At 53.9% G+C, this 27165-nt stretch overlaps 1 protein-coding gene and 1 pseudogene across 2 annotated transcripts in view; one reads left to right on the forward strand and one right to left on the reverse strand.

The window, feature by feature from the left end:
• DPP6 (dipeptidyl peptidase like 6) overlaps positions 1-27165 on the forward strand; it is a 791001-nt gene that overhangs the window by 134641 nt on the left and 629195 nt on the right. The gene's annotated exons all lie outside the window — the stretch shown is intronic.
• On the reverse strand, positions 2040-2894 carry LOC122905278 (annotated as a pseudogene).

The following is a 27165-nucleotide window of genomic DNA, read 5'->3' on the forward strand; positions in this document are numbered from 1 at the left end:
CACTGACTGCCTATGTGCCATGGTATCCTTTGCTTTCCTTTCATGTTAAGCACGTGGGCTTGGTTTTTTGTGTACAAGTCAAAAGGGAAATAAAAGGGGGTTGGTTGGGAGAGAGAAAACCACTCAGACTTTCTGGTTAATGACTTTCGGGACATTTATCTTTAGAATGATTTAGCGTTGTGAAATCATCTGAAATAGAACGTTTTAAAATTTGATAACCTCTAATTTTACAAATGAGAAGACTACAAGTAATTATGTGACTAGTATTTGGCAAATCACTTGTGTTCTCTGGACCCCAGAGGAACTCAGCCTTCCATTCTCCCCTGTGTTCCTCTCAGTATACTCTGCAGCACCCTAATTGAGTGGAGGAATTAACTTAATTATATCACTGAGTTTAAAAAGTACGAACATTATGATATCTAACAGCCTCAATTAATTTGGTTCCAAATGGATGCACTAATTGCCACAGGGAAAAACAATTTGGCCACAGTAGTGTAAGACTTTGCTCTGACTTGGTTTCCCCAATAGTTGTATTTATTCTCCCCCCCCCCCCCGTGTCTTATTTGCTGCTTTTCCAGCAGCAGCCAGATCTATCTGGAGCATAGGACGTGTTTGGTTTTGCCCCATGAGCGAGGAAGAAAGAGATAGAGATGTAAGTCTACAGGAAGAGTAGAAGCCAGGAGGACCTATGAGATGCAGATGGCAGAATTCCAGGTGCTGAAAATGCTGTGTCCCGGAGTCAGAGCACCTTGGGGGGCGGTGATGCTCGCAGCAGGTACTGGGGACGGACGCCTTGCACCAGCACAGCACAGGGGTCAGAACTCCTAGGGATGCCAGGAAGAGGGGCTCCTGTAGCTATAGGTGTAATGTTCTCAGGGCCTAAAATGGGGCCGAACTTGAGAAACGACCAGCTTCCTTTCAGTCATGTCACATACGTACATAAACGGCTTGAAGGCATTAAGATCATTCCAGCAATATGTCACGTAGTAGGGAAACACACACTCACACACACACTTTTTTTTTTTTTAATTCAGAAGGAACTTGGATCTTCTGGGGCATCACAGTCATTGTAAAAACAAAACAAAACAAAACAAACAGTATGTAAACTTCCTAAACGGCTCTGATTTTACTTAATATCAACTTGTACCTTAGATAGTTTTGGGTCAACCTTAATGTGCTTCTGTTAAAAAAAAGGGGGGGAGGGTGGGGACAAGGGGATATATATAGGTGTCTTCCCCAATTTGGAGTTGAGAAGACCAAGTAATTTTTCCTCCCTCCTGTTGCAGGCTGTCTGGGAAGATTCATTTTACAGACAGAACCGCTGGGATTTACTCAGCTGCTTTCATGGAGCATGGGGAAATGCTCCATGTGGTGTGTGCTGTGTCCTTGTGGTGTGGTCCTTGATATGTTTCTATAATTGTGTGTCCACCGTGCTTTATACATTGTATCCCTGATGTACTTAAGTAAGTACACGGCGTTTGGGAGGAACCACAGATAAGGGGCCCCATATAAGGAGAGGAGGGGGTACAGCAGAAATTAAAGGAGGGAAACCTCCAGCGTCCAGTCTCCTTAATCATTTCCCTAGTGCACTCAATTTTCCAAACTTCACTCAAACCTTTCATATGCCTCATGTGAACCCCCCCCCCAAAAATAAAAACCAAAAAATATGAGAAACCGCGATAAAAGTCTTGAGGGGTGAAGTTATCTCATCTGTCTGTGAGACCTGTTAGAGTTGCAGGTGTTCATGGCCCCACAAGGGACCCCACCGCGGTGTGAAGGGCTCCAATGGCTAGAGATGCATTCCTTCCCTCATTGTTTTAATGTGATTCATAAAAAGATGCAGCAAAAGTTAAATGATACAGAAGTTCAAAGTGATACAAAGTATCAATTTCAAAACCACATCTGAGAGTACGTGTATGTATTCTTATGTATATTCCGCTCATAAGAGAGCAAGTGCGTAAGTGGAATTATTCGTGCTGAGGCAGATTGCTGTATGCACTGGCAGCGGAAAGGGTTGGTAAAGGAAAGCAGAGGAACTCTTAAGAATTAGAACCAATGGGTCCATAATCATCTGGCTTTGGCTCAATGTTGTATCTGTGGGAAGAAATGTGCATGATGGTTGGGGCACCTGGGCAGCTCAGTGGTTTAAGCCTCCACCTTCGGCTCAGATCATGGTCTCAAGGTCCTGGGATCAAGTCCTGCATCAGGCTCTCTGCTCAGCAGGGAGCCTGCTTCCCACAACTCCACCCCCGCCCGCCTCTCTGCCTGCTTGTGATCTCAATCTCTCTGTCAAATAAATAAAAAAAAAAGAAAGAAAGAAATGTACATGATGGGAACTCCAGGGATCTTCCAGATCCTTCATCTAAGGTCCTGGTCAACTGTGGCCACAGGTGACAGTCATCTGTATAGGCTCTTCTGTGCACAGTAATTGTTCAAATCTCAGATCTTTGGCAATCGTTAGAGCCTCTGGATCCTTTTGCCCTAATTTCTCAGCTTTAGCCATTACGCAGTCAGTGACAGGAGGGATACACTTGGCAATCAAACAGTCTGTCATCGACTGTCCTGAGGTTTGGGTCAATGGAACAGTTGATAAAGCTGGCATCGGCCAGGCTGTGGTGAGGTGGGCGCGGCTGTGTTATGTTGCAAGAATAAGCAGGAAGGGCATCGAGGGATTTCTCTTCCCTTGATTGCACTGGTAGCTTTCTTTCCTTGGTTTTTGGGTTTTCATCTAACCTTCTCTTTAAGTGTCTGGTCTGAGTCTCAGCATACGCGTTCGCGGTCGGATACTTCCGTGCTTTCCTTTGCTTTCCTGTCTTCACACGGCGCTCTTGTTTCTTCCGGAAATGCCTTTCCCAATCCGGGCTTCCCTGTAGCCTCTGCTCACTGGCCCGCATTACTGTAGCTTCTGAGAAAAGACAGAGCTGCCTTCACATCTCTGCAGTCGACAAAGCCATGTGGTCCCCTGTCCTCCCTTCTCCTTCTGTTCATGCCTCAGCGATGACTTTCCTTTCCACCCACCTTTCCCAGTCTTCCCGGGAATCTCTATGGGGGGATTGCTATAGTTTTCTAGGACGCTCCGGCTGCACTGTAGAACCTTGGGCTGCCTCCCCCGGTGAGCTCTTAGGTCCTCCTCATGCTCTTCCTAGCTTTTCCCATTTGCAAATGTCCCCTTTCCATGGCCAGGCGGGAGGGAAGTATGAACGGATGGATCCCAAGTGACTGTCCCCTGTTGGCCGCACCCCACGTGAGCCCCCTCCCACACCGGGCCATGCCGCCAACCATGACAGCCCCTCAGGAGTATGGGCTCAAACAAAGCTGCTGTGCCGGTAACGGTTTGGTGGAAGGAGGGATAGGAGATGCCCCTGGGCGGGAAGTGGAGGAACGGGGTGGAAAAGTCAGACCCGTGCAGACTTTCTCAAACGGGCCCTGAGGCTAGCTGTTGGAAGGGGGCTGGCTTCTCCCCTAGGTTGGGGGGGGGGTCTTAGGGCAGCTCTGCAGGTACTTCGGGTCTCGTGGCTCCCCTCCTCCCCCCGCCGGGGGGTCGTGCTCCCCTGTGTCCTTCCAGTGCTGTGGGGCTGTACGTGACTTGGGCTGATGAAACGGGAGTGACGGTGTGTGGGCGCTTGGAATCGGAGACCTTGAGAACCGGCCCAGGAGCTGCTGGTCTCTCCTTCCTTCTGCCACAGAGACAAGCAGGATTTCCGGGAGCATCTGTTCAGCAGGGAAGATAGAAACCGCGGTCTGTACAGCGCTGCGATGCTCTCCCTCCCGTGCCACCAAGCTGGAGCCCGCAAGGCCGGCGGGGCGTGTGTTAAAGCAGGTGGTCGCGCTGCGTCGTCTCTAGGCCTCGGTTCCGGCCCCAGCTGTGGCAGAGCCGACTCTTGCTAAACTGGTCTACGAAGTTTCACTCTGCCTTCGTGTTTCTCACCTATGACGTTTTCATCCTCCAAGACACCGAATTGGAAATTCCTTTGGGGCGGACAACAGATGTCGGGGGGCGTGAGTCTGACTTTATTCCGGGGGGGCAAGTGGGACCGGTTCCCTGAAAGACAGGTGCACGTGCTGCTGGTGGGGGGGCGCCGGGCGTGTGGGGCGGGGCCGTAGGAGGGGGCGCGTGTGTCTCTGGACAGCCGTGGCGGAAGCCAGCGTTGGCTTGTCCGATGTTGCTCAGGGCGAGAGTCTCTGAGTCGGGGCTCTGGCCTTCGGTGGGAAACCCTTCAAGTCAGAGAAGTGGCAGCTCGCGTGGGGAGGCTTTGACGGTTCCCGGTGCGGAGAGCAGTCTCGTCCCTGGGTCCGTCCTTGGTGTGTGCCGTGCCCTTGCATCTTCGTGATTCAGGACGAGGTTGTTTGCGAGGGAACTGAAGGGTCTTACCATTGGCATACGAGGAAATGTCAGCCAGAACATCTGGCTTTCGCCTGGTATCAGCATTTCCTCCCCGATCAGCCTCCTGCCGATGACCAGTCTCCGTTTTCTGTGTGGAAACATGTCATGGATTTCTCCTCTTCTTCTTCTTCTTCTTTCTTCTTCTTCTTCTATTTTTTTCTAGATCATTTAGTTCCTCTCAAATTCAGCCCCCAAAGGACAGGTTATCTCTTAAAGGGAGAAGGGGACGCCCTGAGAGACGGGGTGCTGTTTCCATGGAAACGGGAGCTGGCGGTGACAAGCAGGGACGTCTGGCTCCCTTGCTGGGCGGCTGGCCTTACTGGACACGCAGTCAGTGCTGCTCTCCCTCCTTGCTGTGCTGTGGCTCCCACGGGCTCCTGTTCCCGCAGGTGCAAGGACAGCACCGAGCACAGTCCCAGTGCTCCCGCGCCGCCTCCCCGTGCTCTTTCCAGCCAGGCCCCCTCTGCTCCGACAGGTCTGTTTCCCATGGCTGAGGAGGAAGCCGTCTTGGTCTTGAGGTCTTCTACTGCTCTTGGCGTTGACCACAGAGTCTCTAAAGCAGGCGGGGACTTTGCTTGGTCATTTCTGGCCCTCGGGGTCGACCACTTCCTCTCACAGACAGCATTTTCCTACTGTAATGGACCCCCAGGGAAGGCTTCCCATCATCACTGGAGCTCGGCTCCCTCTTGCCCATCCGTTTCGTGGTGGGCAAGCCAAGTCCATTGCCGTGTGCCCTGACCCTCCCTAGGACGGCCGCTCTCAGCATCCCCTGCCCCACGTGATGGCCACCGGCCACTGCTCTGCTGGGAAGCCTTCAAGGGCGCCTTGCTTCTCTCGCAGTACAAGCCACGGTTCCTACAAGGACTGAGGGGCCCACAGCAATGTGCCTCCCTGCTCCCACCCTGTGGCCTCCACGCTGGCCGCTCCGTCTGCTGGAACGTCCCCCCCAACATGTGTCCTTTGAGGCTTTGCCGTGGCATTGCTTTCTCAGTGCCGTCTCCACTGCCCACACTATTTAAACTTGCAGTCCACCCTCCCCTCACTCCTGGGGGTCCCCAGACCCTGCTCAAACAGAAAGTATCTATCACCTTCTGGCATATTGTAGAATTTTCCTTTCTATACCTGTTTTATTTTTGAACCCACCCCCCTGCCATCAGAATGTTGGCTGAACTCGTATAAGGATCTTCGGCTGATTTGTTCTTGATGTGTCCGGGCTCCAGGGGCAACGTCTGGCCCGGCCAGGGTTCTCAGTGACTGTTTTCCCAACAGTGAGTGAAATGAACGGGATCCTAACCTGAAAAGTCTCTCTTTGCTTCTGTCTGAATAATCAGGTTCCTTTGATCCTGCTCCCGGAACTCCTTTTGGAATTGAAAGGTTCTAAAATTAGGGCTCTGAACCTGTACGTGGCTGCATACAGCCAGCTGCAAAGAGGTTCTCCTTTTCAGGACTTCATTCGTTACTTGGCTTCTGACGACACTCTTCCTGGTGGTCCATCCAAGTCTACAGTCGAGAAGGTAAAACAGTTATTAGGGAAACAGGAGGCTTTACCTTGGAGAGACCTGCTCAAAATGTCAGTATTCAGCATTTGTACTATTTTGTCTGAATTTAAGAACAAGTGTGAGTCAAGTATACGTTCTCTATGTATGACTGTTTCTGCTGATTTTTGTTGTGGCTATCAGCAAGAGTAGTAGGACAGAAGGTCCTATTAGAGAAAATATGGATCTTTGAGAAGAGAGCCCTGTAAATATACGAATATGGTAAATTGTGTTTGGTTAGGAATTTGTATTCCCTGGGGTGCCTGGGGGGCTCAGTCAGTTAAATGTCTGCTCAGGTCATGATCCCAGAGTCCCGGGATCAAGCCCCACTTCGGGCTCCCTGCTCAGCTGGGAGCCTGCTTCTCCCTCTCCCGCTCGCCCTGCTCATGCTTCCTCTCTCACACTCTCTGTCAAATAAATAAATAAAAATCTTTAAACAACAAAAAAAGGAATTTGTATTACTGAATTCTCAATTTAAGTGAAAAAAACCCAAAAACATAACTCCACATTCAGAGATGTGACCATCTCTGTTTCTGGCAGCTAGAAAGTCCAATCGGGAGTATTTTGAACTGTGTGCCATTAGAGCGATGCTAAAGTTCCCAGACCAAAATGCTCAGTTTTTGCCAGAACAAGTATTCCTGGATTCTGTAATCTATTGGAAACTGCCTGGGGCTCTTCGCTGCCTACGTACCCATTTTTATGACAATATAATCAGGACTTATCAGGCAACCAGGAGGTGGCCGAGACAGGCGACCAGACCTGTTTGATCCTGACTTAGTGCTGCCCCCCTAGCTGAGTGGCCTGGCTGGGGACACCCCCCTCCAGCTGCCAACCCCAGGCCACAAGGAGACACGTGGATTTGAGTCTCTGTAAATAAACTGCAGGATGAAGATTGGCGATTTCGTGCCTGTCGCCACATGGGGTTGGTGTGCAAGTATGCCGGTGAGTGCTCGCGGATCCTCCCCAAACGGGGCTGAGCTGTTTGACGACAGCGAGGAAGGCACACTACACTGGCCATCCCCTCAGATATGGCCTGTGTCCTGGGCACACTTGGGAGGGGTCACCAGAGACCTGCAGGAGGGCCGCCTCCTTCATCCAAACACAGGCTAATGAGCATGCGTCGTTCTGGAAGCGTCGGGGGAGGCCAAAGTGCACGCAATTAGAGTGAGACGACGCAGCAGGTAATAAGGAGACGCTTGGCCATGCAGGGTCAGTTCTCTGACCGCAGCGTCCAAGTCGTCAAAGTGCCCCCCCAACACTTACGACCACCAGACTCAGAAAAGCCCGTTTTCTGCTATGAGTACTTTAGGAATGGGAGTTAATGCACCGAAGTTCCAAGTTCCACATCCAGTCTGAGTCCAAGGAGAGGGAAGGGTCTGTGCATGCCCCCACCCGGGTCTCCACCCCTGAGAGAGCCCAGTGAGCTCCAGATGCCCGCAGAGCAGCTGGCCACTGGAGAAGCAGCCAGGCCAGTGTTCCCCCCAGGAAGTCCCCCGCCGTCCCTCCCTTTGCGTCTCAGAGGAGTCCAGGTGTGTGATTTCAGGGGCGCTGGGCTGGTCCCGGTGCCACCACACTCAGCCTCTCATACGGGCGCGCCGTCACCTGCCTGCTGATCGTGGGGGACAGGAGAATGGCCCAGGGTGAGGAATAAGGTCACAGGGTCTTCAGCAGGAGTCCAGAGGGGGAACCTCTCAGATAAGACATAAGTCAGCTCGGTACGCAGAACAGGGTAGAGGCGAGCGTGGCGAGCAGAGGGTGTTCCTCTGGGAAGGTCAGGCCTGTCCCTCTAGTGCCGGCAAATTCCCACTGTGACTGGATCCTAGAAGCCAGACCCCGTCTTTGGTTTGGAGATGTGATCTTCCTGGAGTCCTAGGGTTCCTGATAAGGACCACCGGGGAAGGAAGAACAGGGGACAGAGCCAGTGGCCCTTCCTTAAAGCAACCTCCCTTCCGCAGTACGTACTTGTTTATGCAGGTTCACGAGTGCTGGCTAGAGTGACATGAGCTCTCGAGTGACAGCCGGGCGATCCCCGACGCATGGACAGCAGCGATCCCCGACGCACGGATCCCCGACGCACGGACAGCAGCGATCCCCGACGCACGGACAGCAGCTATCTCCCGCTGCACGGACGGCAGCTATCCCCCAACGCACGGACGGCAGCTATCCTCCGACGCACGGACAGCAGCTATCCCCGACGCACGGACAGCAGCTATCTCCCGATGCACGGACAGCAGCTATCTCCCGCTGCACGGACGGCAGCTATCCCCCAACGCACGGACGGCAGCTATCCTCCGACGCACGGACAGCAGCTATCCCCGACGCACGGACAGCAGCTATCTCCCGATGCACGGACAGCAGCAATCCCCAACGTACGGACGGCAGCTATCCCCGACGCACGGACGGCAGCTATCTCCCGATGCACGGACGGCAGCGATCCCCGATGCACGGACGGCTGCTATCCCCCGACGCACGGACAGCAGCTATCCCCGAGGCACGGACAGCAGCGATCCCCGAGGCACGGACAGCAGCGATCCCCGACGCACGGACGGCAGCGATCCCCGACGCACGGACAGCAGCAGGGCTGCGTGCGGAGCTGGTGTGGCCATTCACAAAAACGTTGTGCGTGGAATTCAGTGCAGCACGCGCCGCGCATCCCGTCACACCAGGAGGGCTGCCTGTCCTAGCTCGGTGGCCATGTGCCTAGCTTCCTGGCGGCGTCATCGCAGGCAGGGGACCAGGGCAGGTGGGGCCGCCGCTGGGGACTCCGACTGCCCGAGCCTCCATTCCGACTGTGCCCACCATTTACTCCTTGTTGAACCCCAGTAGGCGAATTCCCTGCTTTTGAACTTCCTTTAATTTATGAAATTGGGCCAAATAATTACAGTGTCTTTCTCACCAGTTTGTTGTGAGGTTCGAGTTCGTACGGGGGACGCACTCAGACGACCACGTGACGTGCCGTGAGTGACGGCAGCGGCACGAGGCTGGTCTTGTGGGACGTCATTGTTCTGGAAAGGGAGGGTGGCTGCTGGCGTGCCTGTAGGGCCAAGCGGAGCGGAGCTGGAGGTGTGGGGGGGACGCGGTGGCTCCCCCACCCAGGATCACACATGCCCTGTGATACTAAGCGTGTACTTGAACCTAACTGGAATCCTGATGGGGGGGTGAATTGAGGGCTCTGGTTACGGCAGCTGAACGGATGGGCCAGTGGAGCCCGAGCGAACCACCCTGTCCCTCTGCGTGGCTCTGCTCTCCCTCAGCCCCGTGCCGCATTCCCGGAGGAAACACGGGAGTTTGAACGAGACGACCTAAGTCAGGCTCCCCACCCAGGAGGACGGGAGATGGGCAAGCCCAGGGCGGCCCCGGGTGTAGCAGCACGGACTTTCGTCCCAACAGAGAACACAGACTCGCTCTCCAGGGCTGCTCACGGACCTCCTCCAGGGCCAGTAACTGCCTTCAGATTCCAGCGGGAAGGGGCACCGGGCTGGCTCAGTCATTAGGCATCCGCTTTCGGCTCAGGTCATGATCCCAGGATCCTGGGACGGAGAGCCGCGTCGGGCTCCCTGCTCAGCGGGTAGCCGGCTTCTCCTTCTGTCTGCCCCTCCCCCTGCTCGTGCTCTCTCTCTATCAAATAAACACATAAAAATCTTTAAAAATACAAGTAGGAAATGTTGAGAGACGTCACTTCCCTTGGAGGCCTTTTTATGAACTACGTTACCTGGTAAGTGCTCAGCACGGCGGCTGGGACGGGTCCGGTGGAAGACGCGGGAGAACCGTTGCTGAGCCAGCTGCAGGCGAAGGAGGTTCTTACGCCGGTGGCCCAGCCTGAGAATCTGTAGCAGGAATCCCTGGTGAGCGTGACTTGGGGACCAGAGTGGGAAAGTGTGGAAAACAGTGGAAAATGGCCAGATACGGATCTGACTACAGCGATCTCGGAAACAACCTTCTGTAAACTGCTTCTAATGGACTTTCTCAAATGCCTCAGTGGGACGCCTCACTTTCGGTGACCTCGCTTTAGCCGTCACGTCGGCCCCGTAATGGTATGAATGTGTTTGCTGAAAATGTTCCGCAAGTCTCCTGGCTCAGGCCGCTGCCCCGTCCCCCAACCCCCTGACGGCCGGCCCGCAGGTGTATCCGCCGCGCCCTCTCTCACAGTGGTGTCCGCAGCTCTCTGAGTTAGGGAAGCCTCTTGAGTTTTGGGAAGTGTCTCCCCAAAAGAGACAAACGGCGAGCATTGCATTCAGGAGTCTTCGGAGAGTTTTCTACAGTTTTCTCCAGACTCCGGGATCTTCAGGATCAAAGTAGCCTGGAACCGGATCATGGGGTCAGTGACATCCGTGGAAAGGTATCTCGTGCCATGATCAGCCCTGTTAGTCATGGTCAACCCTGTTGGCTGGCCCCCCGGGGGTGTTGGCTCGTGTGCACGAGCGCCCCCTGCTGGGCCAGCCGCCTGCGGGGTCACCATTCATGGAGCTGAGGACCCTGAGCGTTCTGGGCAGAGGGCACCTGTCTCAGTGTCTGGGGCCGTGTTCCTCGAGGCCGGTTGCCCTCCGAGCACTGGTGTTCCCAGAGAAGGGCGGCCGCAAGGAGGTGTGCATCGAAAGGCTTCAAGAACGGACGTGCACCTTGGGAAGGACTGCAGGAAACTCTCCGCTTGACCCCGCTCACCTGCAAGGCAAGAAAATTGCAAACTGGAGGGGAGCCCGGCGGCGACGAGAAGGGAAGAATCTGTGTCCGTCTTTGGAAGAGCTCCCAGGAGTTCTGACAGCCTTGATCTGAGGGATGAACGTCGCCCATGTTTCCTTTCATGGCACAAATCTAGCTCAACGTCGGAAGGTCTGAGCGCACCTGGTCGTTCTGAAGCATCGGCCCCTGGCTTGTCTCTGAGTCTCTATGACTCCAGGACTGGCTTCTGCTCACGCTCATGGAGCTCAGACAAACATCTGGTGACTGGTGGGATCTAAAATGTCACTTAAAAATACAATTATGAAGAACCTAATTTAATCTAATTCTTTTAACATCGGTAATATACGTCTGTATTTAACTGTCTACGTTACAGCTCCTTCGAAGTAAGACTGGGTCTTTGTTAACACAGAGCTTAGGGGAAACCATGCATGGGGACTTGCCAGGCTGTCCTTTCAAAAATCTCCTCTTGTGCAGAAACGTGTTTGTGGCTTTAAAAAGTTTGGGAAACACTGACTTTTTAAAGCTCACCTGATTTGTTTTAAAAAATAAGAATGTCACACGGAACAGCAGCACCGGAACTAGATGTGTTTATGGCAGGATTTCTCCCGTGTTTGTGTCTGTCGATGGCAGTGGCTGCATTGTGGGGACAGATCATGGGTCAGGAGGAGGAGCTCTCCATCCCTGGCTCCGGCAGACTCCTCCCCCTGGTGACCTCACCTCATCCCCAGGTTGAGAATTCAGCCTGTCTCCGGCCGTGGTGTGCACGTTCTGTGGCTGTTACAAAACACAGCGTTGTTCTGGGTGTCTCAGAACAACAGGCACACGCGGCCTCGCAGTTCTGGAGGTCCCAAGTCTGGAATCAAGGTGTCGCCTGCTGTGGCCGGTGGCTCGGTCCCTCCGGCCTCTCCCTCTGTCTCACACAACAGCTCTCCCTGTGTCTCTTCCCTTCTTGGAAGGACAGCGGCCCCGGATTTAGGGCCTAGCCTACACCCCTGTGACCTCACCTTAGCTAATCACATTTCCAAATAAGGTCACATTTTGAGATACCAGAGGTTGGGAGGGCGTGTCTTCTCCTTCTTGTCCCACCCCCCTTCTTCTTGCAGAAGGGGATGTTGCACAACTCAACTCGAAACACTGATTTACTGACGTTTGTCTCAAAGCATATAGCTCCTAGATTATTTAAAATATTTGGAGGATCACCACCCATCTTACAGGAATTTTACGGAGCCGTATCTTTGTCACTAAGTTGGACTCATCTGCTCTGAGCAGCGGATCCATTACGAAATCACTCCTGCCATTTTGCAGGTGCTCTCTGTGTTTTGGTGACTTTTCCTTGGGGAAAAGCAGTGGGGGAGAACTGATTTGGGTATAAATAATTAGGACAGCCCCATGGTGAGGTTGTGACGCACTGGGCTTTGGGGGACGTGCCGCCCCGCAGGGACACATGTCGGTTGGACTCAGTGAACAGGAGCGGGGCTGTCCCAGGTTCGTTAGTGCCCACCATGCTTAGGAAACGGCAGTGAGACATTCCAGACCCAGAGGAACCTAGACCATCCTCATTTCTGTGGATGGCTCACTTTGTTCCAACAGGCCCCGTTCTGAGATGCTGCTGTGTTGGTGGCGAACCAGAGCCACAGCTAATCGGGTGACAGCCAAACTCCCGGGCACGTGCACCTGCTTCTCCCGTCCTGCCGTTCAGAGCCCTGGGGCCTGTTGCCGGCAGGGTCCCTGCTGCCGGAGGAGGCGTGGCTTTATTTATATTTCTGATCCTGTCTTCCCACCCCAGAGAGATTGCAAACATGAACAATGGGGACATTTGGAATTAAAGAGGAGAAGGTTTCCAGACCGCAAACAGAAAACCTCCGTGTCTACACCATCATGGCGTGAAAGTGTCCAGGGTGTCATGCTTGAAGGTTTCCAAACAACACCACGTCCAGGCCTGGAACCGGGGCTGGCTCTCCTAGTGGGCAAAGGTGCTGGTCTCATTATTCCTCCCTGGTCCCTAAGGTGTGGGGCATGTGGGAGCCAGCGGGCAGGGCGGGTGCATACTAACCGCTCGCAGGAGGTCCTGGGAAGCCAGCCCTAACCTGCCTGTCCCAAACCTGTTCCCACAGGCGTGGCTGGGTGATGCCAGGTACTGTCCCTCATTTGAACCAGTGGGTGTGAAGCCCGGGAGAACCCCGGCAAGCAGCATGGGGTGGGAGTCCTGGGGCTGCAGGGACGGGCCAGTCCCCTCCCCCTCAGTACCCCCCACGCCTGTCTCCGTAGGCCTGGCCACGTGTTATTTCTGTCCCTGCACTCCCGATCCTGAGCGTCCTGTTGGACACTCGTTGCACGTGTGTGGTTATAGGACTTTCTTTGTTGAGTGACGCTTTGCCCTCTCCCCCTTGCAAATTGGGTTACAGCTTATCCTCTGCTATTCCACTGGGAACTTTTGGGGGAGGGGGCCTCACTTTATGCCGCCTCTTCCTGAAAGCCATCTTGGTCCCTTAATCTGGATTTAACGTCGCTGTGACAGGCTCCTAGAACACCCTGTGCGCACAGCTGTGGGACTGTCTACCACACCTCAAAGAAAATTGCCTGTTTTTTTCTTCCTTTTCCATTGGAATCTGAGCTTCTAGAGAACAAAGCATGGGGCGTGAGCTCTCTGGGGCCAGAGGAGGGCAAGATCGCTACGTGTCCTGTCCACCCCCTGCGCCTCCGGGATCCGGCGCCCTACCTCTTACGGGGTCGTGACTCAGAATTTGTGTCGTCTGCCTCTTCTTGCCATTCTGTTCATTTGTTATTTCCCCCAACGATCGGTCCAGGGTGGAAATGAGGACATAGATGATACAGTCCCAAGGCCAAACATGCCCCCCTCTGAGGGCACCCCCAGAATCACTGGCATTTCTGCATTATTCATTGTCTCCTTCTCAGACACCTCATTTCACGCTGTGACCAATTTAAAAGAAATGAGGTTATTTTTAAGATGTGTCCTTTCAGAAAGCAGCAGCCACCTGTCCCTCGGGGTCTCCGGTTCCTTCCCAGCAGTGGATGAAGTCCGTGTTGGGGCATGAGGAGTACGAGGGAAGAGTTTATCGGGGAAAGAAAGACAAATAAAATGTCACATGCCACAAAAACCAGTGTCGCCTTGCTCTGCCTTTCTTCAGTCAGGTGGACGAGTAACCCTACCGCTCGCTCGGGGGACGTTTCCTGCCACAGATCAGCTCTCCCAAGAGGACCCATTTAGGCTGACGGGTGGGAGTCGTGGCCTGGCTGGTGGGGCAGCCCCTCCATCAAAGCCTCCTTCTGTGGGCCTACATCTCAGCCGCCTGAGCCCCTGGCCACTCCTGCAGCATCCCGTGCTCGGCCTGGCCTCCGTGCCTTGAGACGCACGATTATCCGCTGTCCCCCCGTTCCTTTCCACGACTAGACGGTGCGTACTCTTCCCTGGTGATGGTTGAGCCGTGCAGGTGCCGAGGTCCCCGGGAGGTCAGTTCTGGAGGTCGGGGCTAGGACAGCTCAGCGGTTCCGTCCTCTTTGCTCCGGGCAGTAGGTGTTGGACACCGAGTGTCCTCAGGGGGGTGGTCTCTGCACACGTCTGTCTGCCGTCAGGTCAGAGCTCTTCGACTGCGAGGGCGTGTGGTCTGCGCTTTGGGACCCTTGTGCCTGAACGAGAGCCGTGCTTCGTGACTTGCCGGAGGAGGCACGTTTCTCTGGATCATGTATCAAACGTGTGCACCTCTCTGCTTCTTGAAATCAAAAATCATCAACACCAGGAGAGATGCAGCTAAAACTGACTTCCAGATCGTGGTCTGGCCCAGGAACTGGCAGACGGGTCTAGAAGAGCCAGGTCGTGAACGCGGCTGTTTCTGGGTGGTCTGGTCTGTCCCATCCCCGTCCCTGCGGGGGTGTCCTGGAGAGGCTGGGACAGTGAGCAGGTGTGGCTGCCTTCCAGCAAAGCTGTCGTTGTGAGGTCAGGGGGCGGGGTTAGCACGTGAGACGCGGTTTGCAGACTCTTGCCTGACCTTTGGGTCAACACTGGTGACCCCAACCGTGTAGAATGTCCTACAGGAGGTGTCACAGCCAGACGGTGCTCCGTCCCAGTCCTGGAGGCCCTCACCAGGGCAGCTGCAGAAAGCATGGGGTCAGATCCCGAGGAGGGCAGCACCAGATGCTCACAGGGGACGCTGCGGGCAGTCCTGCTGGGCGGTGCGAAGTGGCTGGTCCAGGGAAGACGCCGGGCTCAGCAGCTAGAGCCAGGGGTTCCCGAGAGAGAGGAAGCGGAGCGCACCGGCAGAGGAGCCTGCTGGGCTCACCCGGCTCTGGGCACAGCGCTGGGCTGTCGGTGCGGGAGGACACGGGGGGGGGGGGGGGGGGGGCGGGGCGACCGCAGTGACTACCGTCCTCCGTACCCCTGAGCTCCACTGGGGGGAAATCACATTTTTGTTCATTTCTGTCCCTGTCATTAGGCGTCACCTGGAAGGGATAGGACGTTTGTCATTTAGAGAAGATTTTTACGAGGACGTATAGATACAGTCTCATAAGGCAATTTTCAAGCCTCTTCAGTTAATGCACCAAAATGCCCTTGTTGGGCGTCCCTAAAAAGCTCCGTGAAGACGCGGAATCCAAGCTCCCCGTGCGTCTCCGGCTTTGGTGGCTCTTTCGCCCATCCTGGCAGCCGCACGCCTTTTCCACCTTCTCTGCTGGGGAGTCCCACCGCCTCTTCGGGGTCAGCCTGGGCCCTGACCCCTCTGGCATTCGGTGCTGGCGTCTGAGGTGCTCATGCGCACGGGGGCCCTGCCCCCCCTCGTCTGCACACCCGCAGCCGTGGCTGGAGGCCGCTGTCCCGTGGTGGCCGCTGTCCCGTGGTGGCCGCTGTCCCGTGGTGGCCGTCCTGTCCCGTGGTGGCCGCTGTCCCGTGGTGGCCGTCCTGTCCCGTGGTGGCCTGGCCCGGCCCAACGGGGCCCATCATCCAGGCTCAGGGACTCCCTCTGGGATCGTCTGAGACTGCTGCCGCCGCTGTCCCAGGTGCGGTCACGGGACGGCCGTCACGTGGTGTCCCGGCGTGGCCACCTCCGGCCCGCGTGGACACTCACTCTCCTTCCTCCCGTTACTGTCGTGCTGGCCTGGCTCCCTGCCTTCCGGTCGTGAGCGACGGACACCTGCCCGCGCCGTTTAGTCGACACAGTCCCAGACGAACAAGCCAGCAGCACGGCGGGGACAGGGCACGGGGGCACTTTTCGGAACTCGGGTCACGACCTCTGCCATACGCGGACTCAGGCGTTCCCAGAGCCGAGAAGCAGGCTCCTCCCCTCTTGGGCCTCGGAAGCCGGGCTGCGGGCGCCTACCGGGGCCGTGACACCGCAGGACCGTCTCCCTCTCCAGGCCGGTATGTGGGATGAGGTCGCGCTGGCAGCATGGCGGGAAAGGCCAGCGAGTAGGACCGAGCCAGCGGGGACGTGGGGGAGCCTGCCTGCCAGCACGGGGCCCCAGGTCCCCTCGGGGGCACATCAGACGGGCGGAGCCTGCGTGGGACCGTTTCTGCTCCGCCGGCAAGAGCCCAGCGGCTGGGGATTCTTTTGAGCCTCCTGCCTCGGAGCTTCTGAGTGGGAGCAGGTTTTGTCCCCAACACAGGCCATCCCCTGGACCCCACCTGCCCTGGGCACCCCACAGTGGCCGTGCTTTAAACGTTGGAAACCTCCGTCTCCCGCTAAGGCTCTTGTCTATCTGTCTGTAGTCACTGGGATAAGTGGGAGCCGTGAGCAGATTCCAGCTCGCTTGCGACCACGCCGGGGCGTGAGCTGGACGCATCCCTGCCGAGCGGAGCCCGCGGCCGGGCTGCTCCAGGGCCGGGCTGCCAGGACTCGGCTCCCGGCGGCGGCACGCGGGGCACACGGAGGGAGATAGAAGCTGGGCTCCCCTCCGGAGGCCTCACGAGAAGGCGTCCTGGAGCAGCGCCCCGGAGGCTGCGGGGTTCGGGCCTGGAGAGCAGGAGCAGCCGCAGAGGAAGGGAGAGATTTTCCGTGTTCTGTCCCCGCGTGATCAACTCGGACCGCCCACCACCTGTGGCCCCTCGGGGCTGATGTCATGGGACACAGAAGTGCTCAACGTGGGAGAGTCGGACGTGCGAGGGAGCCAGGGAGTCGGCCTGTTCTCGGAAGGTCTCAGGCCGCACCGTCCGGAGCTTTCTGTGCTGATAGAAAGATGGTACATCTGCGCTGCCCTTTCCAGCCGCCGGGAGCTACGTGCGGCTGTTGAGCCCTTGGGATGTGCCACTGAGCGTTCAATGGTGGGTAGTCGATAGGGATTTAAATTTCAGGGGCGACCGGTGGCTGGTGGCGACCCTGGGGGGCAGCGCCGGGCGACAGGGTCAGGATGGGAGTCTGTGTTCAAGGAGGGAGAGCCTTGCGGAGCCCTTCACGAGGGCCGGGACTCGGCGGGGCGCTCCGCGAGCACAGCCGCCCTCGGCTGGAGTTTCCTCGTCACCTTGGCTTCTTGTTAGCGGGTGGAGCGCGCAGAGGGCCCGCCGGGAACAGGAGGAGACGCTTACTTCTGTCTCGAGGGAGCGTTTCCTGGGAGACACGCGGACCTCTGAGGACTCTTGACGGATTAATAGATCATCGTGGGAAGGAGGAGAAGGATCATTCAGGCTGAGACAAGGGTCCCTTCAAAGGGACAGCGGGGAAAAGAGCTCAGCGCACTCGGGTGCTTGGGAGGCCTGATGGATGGCGTCTGTGGGGACCGGGCGCAGGGGGGCATCTCAGATTGGCGGGCTCTGGTTGGCCTCTTCCGTGGCATTGTGGCCTGAGACCGTCGTTCCGAGGAGAGGGAAGGTCATTGCCATTTGAAGCAGACATGTGGGCAGGTCTTTGGGTTTTTCAGAAAAAAATCATTCCAAATTCAGCCTGGAGGCCAGAGGACGACGTTGGTTGAGGGGGATGAATTTGGGGGTGGGTAGTCGGAAGGTCTTGTCGACAGGGCAGCAGCTGCGTCCTGACAGAAGTGCGGGGCGGCACGGCCATGGATGGGGTCTCTCTCTCCATACGGTGTCTCCTCTGCTTGTGGCGCTGGTACCTGTTGACTGTTTCCTTCCGGGGTCTTGCATGTGGAAAGGAGGGGAAGAAGGGGGCAAGCACAAGAGGTGTTTCAGAGGCTGAGTAGGACGGACAGGACTTGGAGATCATTTAGGAGAGACGAATGAGGTTGGTCGGTGTTATGGACTGAATTGTGCTGAATTTATGTACTGAAGTCACCTTAACCCCCAACGTGGTGGCAATTGGAGATGGGCCACTGGGAGGTCGTAGGGGTAGATGGGGCTTGGGTGTGGGGCCCTCGTGACGAGAGTAGTAGGGGACACCGTTCTCTCTCTCTCGACCATGTGAGGACACTTGGAGAAGGACGCCATCGGCGAGCCGGGAAGAGTGTCTTCACCAGAACCCAGCCGTGCTGGCAGCCTGATCTTACACGACTCGCTTCCAGGTCTGTGGCACAATAAGTCCAAGCCCCCGATTGCCCTATTTCATTAGAGCAGGCTAAGTAGTCTGGGAGGTCCGGGAAGCGGCGGCCTCGGGCGCCTTCAAGGGTTGACCAGTGATCTGAGTGCAGGGACCAGTGGGAAGAGCCTGCTGGGGGACACAGGAGAAGCCGGAGGGGACGGACCCGGGATGGAGGGGTGTGGGCTTCGGTGTCGTTCCTTTGTTGCTGATATTTGAGTTCCGGGAAGTGAGACACCCCCATGCCCACGTCCAGGAGAAGTGGGTCGTGCCACGGGAAAGGCCGGCTGGAGACAGACTCGGGATGCTGGCAGGTGTTGACCTGTATCGGCCGAGCAGAAGTCCGGGGAGTAGGACGCGGGTGTCACGGACTCCACGGGGAAAGTAGCTGTTTACGTAAGAAGGCGGCTCCACACGGGCAAGTGCCGGAGAGCCGCAGGGGCCCTGAGAGTCGTTGGAGACCCCGGGAGGGAGGAGTCCGGAGCGGAGGCCGCCCCAACGTGGAGGAGAAAGTCGATCCTTGAGCCTGGGGCACGGAGGAGGGCCCTGGGGGGCATGGTGAGCCTTGTCTGTTGACTTGGGTCCTCATTTCCTTCTTTACAGTCTCCGAATTGGGAATTAACCAAAGGGAATTGTCCAATTGCAAAGACTTTTGGTCTCCCCAGCATGGACATGTGCACATGCACAGATACACACACACACACACACACACACACACACCTCTTCTTAGAGACAGGAAAAAAATCAGCTGCAACAAACACGTCAACCCTAAGATCTCAGGGCCGGTCTGAGGCGAGCTGTGCCGTGCGGGCCTCGCGCTCGGGTCCGAAACCAGATCTCAGGATGCGGAAGGGCAAGTGTGTCCGAGCAGTGCTTCCCTATGATCCGGTTCGAGATTATTTCTGTCAGTGAAAATAAGCTCAACTTTTTTCTTTTCTTTTTTTTTTCTTTTTTTTGAATTAGCAGTAAAGCCCAAAGCAGAGAACTCTGAAGAGGACAGCTCACTTGGGGTTTGGTGTTGGGAGGCTTTATCAGGGTTAGTATCTGAGCCCAGTTTGAGAAGAAAGCACATCTTGAAACTGTGCAAATGATATTTATGAAAGCATTTGGCCCATTATCTGCTCATATTTTGGAATTTGTGGAATTCAGTGTTGTCACAGACCACTGGTCATTGTTCTCTTTTACTAATTTACTAATTCTGCATTTCATAATGAAGCCATGTCCCCATGTTCGACAGGATTTGATGGAACAGTAAGTCAGTGTTGACTCTGTTCCTCCTCAAAGAGGCGTTTTCCTTTTGTAGAAAATCAGCTTTGCAAAATGCCTCGTGCTATGGGGGACTCAAAAAGAAACCTGTTGGGGCACCTGGGTGGCTCAGTGGGTTAAAGCCTCTGCCTTTGGCTCAGGTCATGATCTCAGGGTCCTGGGATCGAGCCCCGCATCGGGCTCTCTGCTCAGCGGGGAGCCTGCTTCCTCCTCTCTCTGCCTGCCTCTCTCTCTGCCTACTTGTGATCTCTGTCTGTCAAATAAATAAATAAAATCTTAAAAAAAAAAAAAAAAAGAAACCTGTCTTTCCCGAATATCGTGCTCCTGGAGATTCCGATAGTACTTCAGCTGGGCCAACATGAGGAATTCAGAGGAGGCAGGGAAAAAGAAGGGAAAGTCCCTCCCTCCCCTGGGCCCCACGCTGGGGACAGGCGGTCGCTGTCTTGGTGTGTGTCACACTTAGCACAGGCTGGTGGGGCATGGTGAGGTGGACAGGGCCTCCTGGACAGCCCAGATCCTGGCTCCGCCACGGATTAATGGCAGGGAGGGAAATTGCAAAGCCACAGCTCACTTTCTCCCTTTGTGAAATGAGGCACATGAATCCATTTATCCCTCACGGGACCATAGTGACATGTCTACCCATGTGTGAGAAGCCCCAGGAGACGGGCAGGTGCTGCATGTGACCCCTTACGTGACGTGCTAGTAAGTGGGTGTCTTAGACCTAATGCTCTTGGGGGTCTTGGGGCTCAGTCATTAAGCGCCTGCCTTCGGCTTGGGTCATGGTCTCAGGGTCCTGGGATCAAGCCCCGCATAGGGCTCCCTGCTCTGTGGGGAGTCTGCTTGTCCCTCCTCTTCCTCGTCTTCTCCCCAACTCCGTGCTCTTTCTCTTTCTCTCTCATAAATAAATAAATAAAATCTTTAAAAAAAAAAAAAAAAGATCTGACGTGTTTATTTCCAAATTTCCCTTCAACTTCTGCATTTGCTTGGTTTCATTTTCCCGAATGCCACATGCCGGTCATGCAGAATTCTCACAGAAAATAACCAAGTCTGTTCTCTTTATTAAAATCCATTTGAAACCAGAATGGTTCTCTGTCGCCAGGAAATTAAAATGAGTAGCACAGAGCATTATTGAAATATTTTGGTTAAATCGAGGGTGTGGGGAACCGTATTTGTTCATTCAAACCGCGTCTAATGAAGTAGGTTATCCACGGACCAATCTGTTGAAAATTAGCTAGTGAACTATAGTATATAAAGATAATATCATGGTGTTAGCAGTAGAGAGTCTTTCTTAATGCCTTTAAACCACCCTTTGTGATGAAATGCAGCCTTCAGAAGGATACATGATAGGGAGCAGGAACGCTTTGATACGAAAGCCATCAAGAATAACATAGGACGGACTAGGACCGCGTTTTCCGTGTGCACACATGTGTATTCCACGGATACTGACTCCGTGACCTCATGACAAGTTTCAGTTTGAGAGGCCGAAACAGGGCAAATGGGTTGTGTCACGCGGGGCTCACGAGGGTCATCCCTAATGAGGGAGAGATTTCTCTGGTCGTATTCGCTGACTGGTGTGGGGTGGGCATTGGTCTGGGGTTTGCTAGAAAAGGAGAAAGAAAAGATTTGCCTTTTGCCCACTGTGTGCCAGGCGTTTTAATCCAGTCTGAATTTTTCCCCATAATAACCCAGCGGGATAGTTTGCTGATTCTCATCTTTTCGACGTGGAAAGTGTTGAGTGTCAGAGAGGTTCAGCGACCTGCCCAAGGCGTCCCGGCTGCCAGGAGGAGGCGCGCGATGGGAACACTGAACCCGTGTGTGCTCCGCTCCTGTGACTCCCGCCTCCGAACGTCACACCCTCGCCCTTGGCTCCCGCTGCTCCGTGTTCATCAAACTAAAATGGGGTGACAAGTTTACGGAAACTTCAAGCACACGCGAGAGTAGAGGGAATTACATACTGAACTCGCTCCCGTCCTTGTCCTGCTCTGTCACGCTCAGGCCTCGCTCCGTCCGTCATCCGTTGACTGCCACCGCGGTCCTGAAGCAAATCCCAGGCATCGTGTTGTCTTTTGTCCATGAAAAATATTGTGTCACAGGAATCGCCCCGGTCCTGTGTCTGCCCCCATTTTATGACAAGCCTTCACACAAACTCTGTTCTCCGACGTCTTCCAACGGAGCGCGTACCTCTCATTAACCAAAAAAACAGATTATTGTGGAAAAGGGGACAGGGTTTCCTTCTTTCTTTTGCTCCCTAAGTATTGCAGGGAGAAATCTAGCCAGTGAGATTAGTGTAAAAGTCTCAGTTTCTTGAAAACAGGAAAATCAGTTTGAAAGCAGCAAGTGTCCCCCCCGGGGTAGCTGCGTTCCGACCACAGGCCTGACGCACCTGCCGGCCAGGGGAGGGAAAGCCGGTCCTGCACTTTGCACGTGTGGACAGCAGAGGGCAGAGCGCACTGATCCGCGCTTGCTTCTGGGGTTCCTGCGGGTGCTGTGAGGCTTGAAGAGGAAAAGCCCAGCCTAGGAAGGAGGAGGCCTATGCCGGTGGACGGGAATCAGTATATAGGGGAGAACTGGCCGGACGCAAGGGCCCCATCAGCCTGACGGTCTCCTGCTTGCCCTTAAATTCTGCACATCATTTCAGGATTTTCTCGAGCGACTCCTCTGTGAAGGAGCAGAGGCTCCCTGGGGCGGGGATGTCTGATGTTTTCGGGGTCGACAGAGCCCTGCCCAGAGGCCTGGCCCTTCCGACGTGCTGACAGCAGGCCGAGGGGCGCTCCGCAGAAACCTCCGGGTTCGCTCACACCCAAAGGACAAATTCTGAGTGACAGGCAGGGTTTGATTCCGTCATGTCTGGGAACCATCCCGTAGTGTAGTGGCTTTGATGAAAACCCTCCGTAGTGCTCGAGTCTGCCGTCTGTCAGGCCCACACGGCAGGCTCCACGGGGTCTTTATCCGCAGTGTCCCCCTGTCCAGCAGGACAGGAGGCGTGGGAAGGAGGCGGGGCGCTGCCTGCCCTGCTGGGGTGCTTCCCCGTGGGCTGTTGTGGTTGCTGGTCGTGTACCGAGGGCCACTGCCCTGTCCTGAGGAGGGTGCAGGTAGGGTGGGCCTGTTCCCGCACTTGCTAACTTGGCGAGCTTGTCCACGGGCCGCACACCAGTGCTCCGGGCTGGGCTGCGCGCTCGGTGGGCCGATCGGTGCAGACGGAGGAACAGCCATCCGACGCCAGACCGGCTCCAACTCTGGGCTGCAGGTGACTGAGTGCTGTGCCCCTGGGGACTCCGGGCCTGGAGAGGGAGCTGGGGGACGCCCTGCCAGCGATAGAGGGGCCTGAGGGCAGCTGGGGGAGAGTCCCTTGGCCTCCAGGTCATCCTCCCGCCTCCAGCTGGCCGCCATTGCTGGCTTACATCGGCAGTGTAGACAGCTCTATGTGGCTGCCATCCCTTGGGTCCCTAAATTGGGACCCTTCAGATGTGGCATTGCTCTGTGTGGCAAGCACGTTCTCCCCAACCAGGGCCCTGCTCAACTCATGGGACCATTGCTTGTCAACCGTTCGGCCTCTTGGCCCCGTTCCGGTACCTTCCATGGCCTCCTGCCCCCTGCCTGTGTTTGCCCTCTTCCCTCTGACTGGACTGGCCTTTCTTTGGTGAACCCCTACTGGCCTGCTCCCCGAAATCTGGACCCGGAAGAAGGGATTCTCAGAGCCCCTGCCTCCTGTAACTGTCCATGGTCTCCAGGTTATTCCATAATAACACCTTTTATTTTCTGTGATCAATTATTTGCTTCCGTATCGGGCAAGCCCTTGAGAATCTCACGGGCAATGAGGACAGTTTCCTATTTATCTTTGTACAAAATACACACTCAATGTCAATTGCCAGGCATAATTAGGTTGATTTCAGGGAAGTTTCTAATATGTAAAGGCCGGTATTGGGAATAAGACCTTTAGTTTCTGGCTGCAGAGTTCCCAGCATTCATTAGGTCTCGTTCCTGGAGTTAGGTGAGGGTCTTAAGGAGCAACATGTGTTCCTGGATGGGAAAACCTGCTCTCATGTAATGAACTAAAAAATATGTTGTTATTATTATTATATTTTAAAGAATTTATTTATTTATTTGACAGAGATCACAAGCAGGCAGAGAGGCAGGCAGAGAGAGAGAGGGAAGCAGGCTCCCTGCTGAGCAGAGAGCCTGATGCGGGCCTTGATCCCAGGACCCTGGGATCATGACCTGAGCCTAAGGCAGAGGCTTAACCCACTGAGCCACCCAGGCGCCCCAATATGTTATTATTTTAAAAAGATGCCGGCTCTCTGCCAATTATTTGATAAGTCAAGTTGTCTTAATAAAATTGTTTGCTGGTTTTTTAAAGGAAGTATCAGGAAAATAGGGATTCCCTAGGGGAAGAGAGGCGTGTGTGCCTATAAACAGATAAAAATGCGTGGGTGGCAACCTGGAGACGCACGTAGCCAGCAACCACCAGAGCAAACGTTTGAGGAACCTGGGCAGGGAGAAGGGAGACAGCGTTTTCTGCGATCTGTGCTGTGTGCGTTGTGAATGTTTGCGCCTGCCAGTTCACGGATTAGGAAAGGTGGGGACAAGCAGTGTGGAAGCGTAGGAGTCTAAGACTGGCCGAGACAATCAAGAAGAGCATCTCTGTCCGCCTGGACGCCAACTTACCCTAAGTCCCCAGTGAACTAGTCACTGTAGGCAGAGTGGTGTGGGGCAGACCACGGGGACGGGACAGAAGGGGCCACAATCTCAGTGGGTTAAGCCTCTGCCTTCGGCTCGGGTCATGATTCCAGGGTCCTGGGATCGAGTCCCACGTCGGGCTCTCTGCTCAGCCGGGAGCCTGCTTCCCTCTCTCCCCCTCTCCCTGCCGCTCTGCTTACTTGGGCTCTCTCTAGCTCTCTGTCAAATAAACAAATAAAATATTTTAAAAAAAAAAAAAAAGAAGAAGAAGAAGGGGCCACAATAGCTCAGGGCTCCTACTTCGTGCCAGGTTCTATTTTAAACCATTTTCAGACATAAGCTCACTTAGTCCTTATAACCACGCATGAGTCAGAATTTCTAGCTCCCATTTAATGCTCTAGAAAACTGTGAAAAGAGAGGTAAAAGGCCGGCTGTGAATGACTTATTGGTGTAAGAGAGAAGTGGTGTCAAATTCGATGGGAAAAATATTATTTCATACATATAAATTGTTTATCGATATGGAAGGAAATAAAATTAGTTTCCTTCCTCATGCTATCCTAAAAAACAAGCCAGAGGGATTAAAGACTAAAATTTTTTAAACATTAGGAGAAAATACAGAATACTTTTGCAGAACTGGGCCATGGAAAGGTTTTTTTTTTTTTAAACAATCCTCAAAAAGTACAAATCGTAAAGGGAAAAAATAATGTTTTTCCACACAATAGAAGAGAGTGAAAACGCAAACCACAGAGCAGATGAAAATATAGCTGTACATAGAGTTGATTTAAAATTAGTACCAAGAATATATAAAATCTTTAGAAATCGGTAAATAATGAACAACCTAATAGGAAAACAGGAAAGGTTTCAGATTTGGAAAGCAGAGTGGCCAGTTAACTTAAGGAAAGAGCCCCAACCTCACTGGTAGTCAGGAAAATGGAAATAAAAAGAACAAGGCATAGATTATATTTAAACATGTTAAAGTATCTAAAAGAAAAACAAAGCTGGAGGTATCACAGTTCCAGATTTCAGATTGTATTGCACAACTGTAGTGATCAAACGGTATGATAAGGGCACACAAACAGACCTGTCCATCAGTGGAACAGGATGGAGACCCAGAACAAACCCACAATTACACGGTCAATTACTCTTAGACAAAGGAGACAAGAATGTGCAACGGGAAATAGAGATTCTCTACAACAAATGGTGCTGGGAAACGGCTGCATACCAGGGAATGAAACTGGACCACTTTCTTACACCACACACGCACACACACACATCCCAAATAGATGAAAAGACCTAAATGTGAGACCTGAAACCATAAAAATCCTAGAAGAGACACAGGCAGTAATTTCTCTGACATTGACTGTGGCAACGTTTCTCTAGTCATGTCTCTTAAGGAAAACAAAAGCAAATATAAAGTACTGAGACTACATGAAAACCAAACGCTCCTGCACAGCAAAGATAACAGTCAACAAAAGTAAGAGATAACTTATAGGGGCGCCTGGGGGGCTCAGTGGGTTAAAGCCTCTGCCTTCACTCAGGTCATGATCTCAGGGTCCTGGGATCGAGCCCCACATCGGGCTCCCTGCTCAGCGGGGAGTCTGCTTCTCCATCTCCCGTGCCCCTGCTCCTCTTCTCTCTCTCTCTCAAATCAAGAAATAAAATCTTAAAAACAAAGGAGATAACCTACAGAACTGGAGATGATATTTGCAAAGGACACTGGATAAAGGGTTACTATCCAAAATATATAAAGAACTTAACACCAAAAAATATATATATAATCCCATTAAAATTGTGCAGGAGACATGAACAGGCATTTCTGCAAAGACATCGTCCAGATGGCCACAGACACACGAGAAGATGCTCAATGCCACGGCTCATCAGGGAGATGCAGATCCGTACCACGATGAGATCCCACCTCACGCCTGTCCGATGGCTGGAGTAAAAAACACAAGAAACAATGGGTGTTGACCGGGATGCGGAGAAAGGGGAACCCTCGGGCACCGTGGGTGGGAATGCCAGCTGGTGCAGCCGTTGTGGGAGACAGGATGGAGGGCCCCCAAAAAGTTAGAAAATAGAGCTACCCTGTGACCCAGGAATTCCACTATTGGGTATTTACCCAAAGAAAAGAAAAACACTAATTTGCAAAGCCCCACGCACCCTTACATTAATTACAGCGTTATCTACAATAGCCACGTTATGGAAGCAGCCCGACTGTCCATGCACAGATGAACGGATAAGGAGGATGTGGTTCTCTCTCTCTCTGTCCCAGTGGAATACTACTCAGCCACAGAAAGAATGAAATGTTGCCATTTGCAACAACACGGATGGAGCTAGACAGTATGATTCTAAGTGAAATACGTCAGAGAAAGACAAATACAGTATGATCTCACTCACATGTGTTACATAAGAAACAAAACCAATGGGCAAAGGGAGAAAAGAGAGAGAGAGAGAGAGAGAGAGGCAAACCCAGAAAGCGACTCTTACCTCTAGAGAACACATTGGTGGTCACCGAGGAAGGGGGGGCTGGGGCAGGGGGAGGGGACGAAGAGCTCAGTTGTCACGATGAGCACTGGGTGATATTTGGAATTGCCGAATCACTGCATCGTAGACCTGGAACTACTGTATGCTGATGTTAACTACACTGGGATTGAATTTAAAAACAAAAGACAAATGAAGTACCGTATGCAGCTGTGGTATGTAGGGGTCTCGCCAACCTGACCTTTGAGAGACGCCAGTCACGGGACCCACATGGCGTAGGGTCCCATTTACATGAAATATGCAGATCAGGCCAACCCAAGGACAGAAAATGGACTAATAGTTGCCTAGAGCGGGACGGATGGCGGTGGTGGGGGGGAGTCCCCTAAAAGGCGCTGGGTTTCTTTTTGGGGTAATGGAAATGTCCTAGTATTGGTTGTCTGACAGGGGCACGACCGAGAATATACTAAAGACCACTGAGCTGTATACACTAAATGAATGAACGAATTTGAAGCGTCTAAAACTTTGATAACATGGACAAAAAGAGAGAGATTCACACACACCGTTAGCAGCACGAGAAGTTCGTACCGTTGCTCTTGGAAGCAATTCGCAGGTAGCTCCTGGCGTCGAAGTGGTCGGAGTACAACGGCCAGCAACTGTCCTTGAAGACCTG

The sequence above is a fragment of the Neovison vison genome, chromosome 4 (assembly GCF_020171115.1).
Source record: "Neovison vison isolate M4711 chromosome 4, ASM_NN_V1, whole genome shotgun sequence".
NCBI lineage: Eukaryota > Metazoa > Chordata > Mammalia > Carnivora > Mustelidae > Neogale > Neogale vison.